The sequence below is a fragment of the Nomascus leucogenys genome, unplaced genomic scaffold (assembly GCF_006542625.1).
Source record: "Nomascus leucogenys isolate Asia unplaced genomic scaffold, Asia_NLE_v1 001519F_33477_qpd_obj, whole genome shotgun sequence".
Lineage (NCBI taxonomy): Eukaryota > Metazoa > Chordata > Mammalia > Primates > Hylobatidae > Nomascus > Nomascus leucogenys.
The window spans coordinates 27,026-33,025 of NW_022097662.1; the positions used below are offsets into that span (position 1 = coordinate 27,026).

Genomic DNA, 6,000 nt, shown 5'->3' on the forward strand with positions numbered 1-6,000 from the left:
ATTTGCAGAGGTGGGCATCACACAAGGGTCCACACACTGTGGCCCAGTCACTGGGCCCCAAGCTGCAGAGAACTCTGCTCCTCTAGAGGACAAACATCTGATGAGGCCCAAACAAAATATACAACCAGAGAAGACTTAAGCCATGCACCACCAGCCAGGGTGGAATTGCACTGTGGATAATCTCACATTGTGCAGCATCTGAGCTTCTAAACTATGCTATTTTTAACACATAAAGTACATGCCAAGAGGAGCCATGAGGAAAGAAACCAGCTGAGGAGACAGAAAAGTGGAAATGTAGAAAAGTGTAGCAAAGTAGAATTCAAGATCTAAGTCAATGAGGCACTTCTGCAAAACCTAAAGTGACCCATGACCTGAACTACTACTATTTTAATAAAATTGCTCTAAGTGGCATCTATTCCATTCCAGGTAGGGGCTTACATATGTTGGAATACAGAGCCTCTGCTGCCAAATCTTCCTCTCCTGTGACAAATGCAGAATTACGTATCTAAGTGTTAGCAACTAGGTCAACTAAAAATAAAACACGTAACACATGACTAGGTTACAGTTACACCTACAGGATATGCATGGCTCAGAGTTCCCAGCAGTTTGTGGCTGCTCTTCTAAAGGGACAATGCTTTCTCCATCCATGGTCCTCAACCTCCAACACTGTGATTAAAATACACCCCTCCCCCCTCCCCCCCCAAAAAAAAACAAAAAAAAACAAAACTAGGGACAGGCACTACAGGACCAGATACGAGAGGGCCTTTCTGCCTCGAAGCACCACACGTGCCCATTTATGGAGGGCTCTCTTGCTTGATAAGGCATTGGCTATGATTAGCTCATGTGGTCTCTACTGAGCCAAGGCTCTCGAAGAAGGAAAAAAAGACATGGCAAAGGCAGATGATCATTGTTCTTGTTCAATTTTATTGGCATTGCGTTCATCTCTTTACAGAAGAACTCAGCCCACACCCTAGAATGCAGACCTTTGGAAAAAGAAGAAGTGCTCCGTTAAGCAAGCTACAATGTGGGGGCAGATCCTAGGAAGGGAGCAGAACTGCCAGGATTCCAACCAAAGAAACAGGTTAATTAATAATGGGCAATATTGGGGAGATGGGTGGGGAAAAGAGGAAAAAGCTCCGCTAACCTAAGGATACCACAACCCTGAAAGGAGCGCCTTCTAGAACAAAGGTAAAATCACTAGGACAGATCTGTTAGGGTTTTCCTTTTACTCTCACAGTAGGATGCTGATCTAACAGGGGAGTTTTGAAGTGTGGAGCAGTGGGGAAAAAAAGAAAGAAAATGAGAATTTTAATTTTTGAAATAACGGCAATTTATCCATTGCACATACCACTGTATTATGCAAATCAACCTTTTGGAAAATTTAAACACAGAAGGGAACTAGACAGTTTTCCCCCTGGAGAGATGAAAAGCTTTTTGGCTCTTAAGTCTTTGATAAAAGGCGCACGTAATTCTTGTGTCTACTGTACAGAATACTGCCGCTAGCTGGATTTCCCAATTCTGAGTTAACACTCTGCAATCCAAACAGGGTTCAACCCTCCATCTTACATGCCTGCATTACAGGACTTAAACACATAATCCAAGAATTTCTTACACTAATTTATACATTTTAATTGGTTGCATATATTAACATGTACTATAAGATTCTTTTCTAAGAAGCATTACATAATAAATGGATACTGTAAAAAGATCTGATTAGTTAAAAGTAACAAGCATTAACAGATAGATACATACAAAACTCAGCCTGATCAGACTGGGTGTGAGCCTGTAATGGGGCATGGGGCACCAGCCTTCCCAAGGGGTAGCCTTCAAGGAGGGAGGGGAAAGGGGGGGTAAAAAGACCACAAGACTGTTAAAAAAAAATCAGATAATTAGACACAGATTAACTGTAAACAGTTCTCTCTCTCTCCAGTGAACAAAAAGAATAAGCTTCCAATGCCAACTCCATATCAGAATGACTTCCACCGCTGGCTTGTCCTGCTGCCATTACTCGCAGGCTCATGTAGGCGGGCAGGCAGACCCCAAGGAGCCATCACAGGCAAGGGCTGGAGTTTGATTACGTCAGATCTGTGTGTGTGTGTGTGTGTGTGTGTGTGTGTGTGTGTGTGTGAGATATGTGGGGTGTAACTGTGTTTGATGTGGTTTTCTTTTGGCAGCTGGATGTGAGAGATCAATGTATGTTTTGTTTGGAAGAGGAGAGGGGAATTGTGTTGAAGGCCTACGTGTGTTCTTGGTTTGTGAAGGACTCTGTGCTCAACTCTCACTGCCCCCTCAGCAACTGCAGCTTTCTGCCGAGGCCTTGGCCCGGTCATTCTTGTCCAGTTTGATAGGTTCAGGAAATTCGTTGTACAGCTCCACCTCCGTTTCCTGGACAAGGAGACAGAGAAAGGTTGGTTACTCACGAAATAGAACATTTCAGCCCTCATTACGGGCCCTTTCTGCTCAGGAGGGGCTCACTTCGGCTTGAGCAGAGTGGGCCAGGGAGCTGTGGAAGCAGAGCCTGCCCCACCACAGTTTAAGGGAGCGCTCTGGCAGAAGGTGCCATGCTCAGCGGGAGTAGCAAGAGAAAAACAGATTTTGTGACAACTCCAGGTCAATGGAAAGAGAGGAGTCTTGCCCAGGAGAAGCAGCAGTCTGCACTGAGCAATCAGGACAGAAGTTTCATGGATGTTCTTGATCAGATCATGATCTGGGAGCTTCTGGGACCACATCCCAGTTCAGATGCTTTCTGTATGTTCCCTTAGTTGCCAATGGTTATAACAATGGTCTGGATTTCTAGCTTTTCTCAAACATCTGACAACCCTCAGCCAGTGTGTGCAACGAGGTGAAGTGGCTGGTGCTGAGTGTGAGCTGCCCTCTCAGCCTGGAACACTTCTTCTACTCTCCCCCATCTTCCATCCATTTTCGGGACCAAATGGCCTCTGGTCTCTTTTTTCTTCCAAAGGTTTAGCAGAGTTTCTTGTCTCCAAATGCTTGCAGGCCTAGAAAGGCAGCTGTGAATGAATTTTATCACCATCTGTGACAATCAAAGCAGATGGACTATGGTCATTTTAGTGGGACTTTGCCAAAGTAACATGTTTCCAATGAGGAGCAGCATTCTACTTTTGCGTGCAGGAAAACAGTGTCGCTTAAACACTGAGCACTTGTGTGCCAGTGACTGTTCTAGAATTTGGAGATAAAGCAGGAACTGTTTCTATTCATTAAAAGTTATCTAGGAAAAAAATCATTCCATTCACAATAACTATAAAAGTATAAAACATCTAGGAATACATACTTAAAAAAATAACAGCTTTGGCTGAGCATGGTGGCTCACGCCTGTAATCCCAGCACTTTGGGAGGCCGAGGCAGGTGGATCACCTGAGGTCAGGAGTTCAAGATCAGTCTGGCCAACATGGTGAAACCTCGTCTGTACCAAAAATACAGAAATTAGCCAGGCATGGTGACAAGCACCTATAATCCCAGCTACTCAGGAGGCTGAGGCAGGAGAATTGCTTGAACCCGGGAGGTCAAGGTTGCAGTGAGCCAAGATGGTGCCATTGCACTCCTAATAGCTTTACTGGGTTTTAACTCACATGCCATAAAGTGTACAATTCAATGGTTTTTAGTATATTCAGAAAGTTGGGCAGCCATCAACATTAAGTTTAAAATACTCTCATCACCCCCTCAAAAAACCCTATGCCCATTAGTAGTTCCTTCCCACTCCCATTCTACACCATCCTGGACCCAGCAACCACTCATCTACTTTCTGTCTCAACAGACTTGCCTATTATTCTGGACACTTAATTTTTAAACATTATTTATTTATTTTAATTTTCCCCATTTCTTCTAGTGGACTGTGATTTCTTTCTTCCTTTTTTTTTTTGAGGCAGAGTCTTGCTCTGTCGCCCAGGCTGGAGTGCAATGGCATGATCACAGCTCACTGCAGCCTCTAACTCCTGGGCTCACACAATCCTCCAGTCTCAGCCTCCCAAGTAGCTGGAACTATAAGCTCATGCCACCACACCTAGCTAATTTTTAATTTTTAGTAGAGATGAGGCCTTGCCATGTTGCCCAAGATGGTCTTAAACTCCTGGTTTCAAGCGATCCTCCGACCTCAGCCTCCCAAAGTGCTGTGACTTCAGGCATAAGCCACTGCATCCGGGCCAGACATTTCACTGAAATGGAATTGTACAACATACAGTCTTTTTGCAACTGGCTTCCTTCACTTAGCACCCATAATGACAGCATGTGTCACTACTTCATTCCTTCTTATAGCTGAATAATATTAGAATGCATGGATAAGCTGCCCTTTGTTTATTCACTTATCAGTTGATGGACATTTGAGTTGTTCTTACTTTTTGGCTGTTAAAATAGCGACATTTTATATTCCCACCAGTACCTAGGAATATGTTTACTGTGAAAGGCAAAGGATCCTGTTATAAATGAATTATAGCCTGGGTGTGCCTCTAGTCCTACCTACTTAGGAGGCTATGGTGGGAAGATCGCTGGAGCCCAGAAGTTGGAGGCTACAGTGAGTGATGATTGCACCACTGCATATCAGCCTGACTGACAGAACAAGACCCTGTCTCTTAAAAAAAAAAAAAAAAAAAAAAAGAATCAATCAATCTTACTGAAGGAACAGAAACAAGACCTAAAATAGTATCATGGGTGGAATGTTTGTTGTTTGTTTTTTGTTTTTTTTTTTTGAGATGGAGTTTCACTCTTCTTGCCCAGGCTGGAGTCCAATGGTGCAATCTCGGCTCACTGCAACCTCCACCTCCCAGGTTTAAGCAATTCTCCTGCCTCAGCATCCTAAGTAGCTGGGATTACAGGTGCCCACCACCATGCCCAGCTAATTTTTTGTATTTTTAGTAGAGATGGGGTTTCACAATGTTGGCCAGGCTGGTCTTGAACTCCTGACCTCAGGTGATCCACCCACCTCAGCCTCCCAAAGTGCTGGGATTACAGGCGTGAGCCACTGCACCTGGCTGGGCAGAATGTTTTGTGTTCCTCCAAAATTCCTGTGTTGAAGCACTAACCCTTCAGATGGCTGTATTTGGAGTAAGGAAGGAATGAAGGTTAAATGAGGTTGCAGGGTGGGGCGCTGATCTGAGAGAATTCGTGTCCTTATAAGAAGAGGTGACACCAGAGACACCTTGCTCATGTGTCCTCTCTCTGTGCACATAGCGGAAAGGGCATGGGAGGACACATTGAGAAGATAGCAGTCTGTGAGCCCAGAAGAGCGCCCTCACCAGAAACATGTGCCAGCACCTTGCTCATGGACTTCCAGCCTCCAGAACTGTGAGAAAACAAAATGTCTGTTGTTGGACCCTCCCAAGCCATGGGGTTTTGTTAACGCAGCCTGAGCAGACTAATGCAACAGCCACAACAAAACTGCAATCAATGAGAAAAAAAGTTGGCTTGAAGAAAAAAATTCCAGTCAAAATCCCAACAGTTTTATTTGGGGTGTGGAAGGTAAGAGAGGAAAATGGTGGAACTGAAACAAAATTATTAAAACAGAATGTGGCAGGCCGGGCACGGTGGCTCACGCCTGTAACCCCAGCACTTTGGGAGGCTGAGGCGGGCGGATCACAATGTGAGTTCCAGACCAGCCTGGCCAACATTGTGAAACCCTATCTCTACTAAAAAATACCAAAATTAGCTGGGCATGGTGGCGGATGCCTGTAATCCCAACTACTCGGGAGGCTGAGGCAGGAGAACTGCTTGAACCTGGGATGCGGAGGTTGCAGTAAGCCAAGATCACGCCATTGCATTCCAGCCCGGGGAAGAGAGCAAGACTCCGTCTCAAAAAAAAAAAAAAGAATGTGGCAAGAGGAAAGTTGCCTCATCAAGCAGTCAAATCAACACAGTCCAGATAAGGGAACATGGCACGGACATCACCAGAACAGACTGGAGAGACCAGAAACAGATCCCAGCACATATGAGCATTTAGAACAGGCCACGGTCTATTCAGGGAGAGAAACGGCTTGTGTAACATAGCCG

General features: G+C 44.9%; 1 pseudogene across 1 annotated transcript; it reads right to left on the reverse strand.

Annotated features, from left to right (window-relative positions):
- Positions 1–903: 903 nt before the first annotated feature.
- On the reverse strand, positions 904–2,460 carry LOC115834326 (annotated as a pseudogene). The gene has a single exon (XR_004029259.1). The product of XR_004029259.1 is annotated as an uncharacterized LOC115834326 (transcript).
- Positions 2,461–6,000: the final 3,540 nt, after the last annotated feature.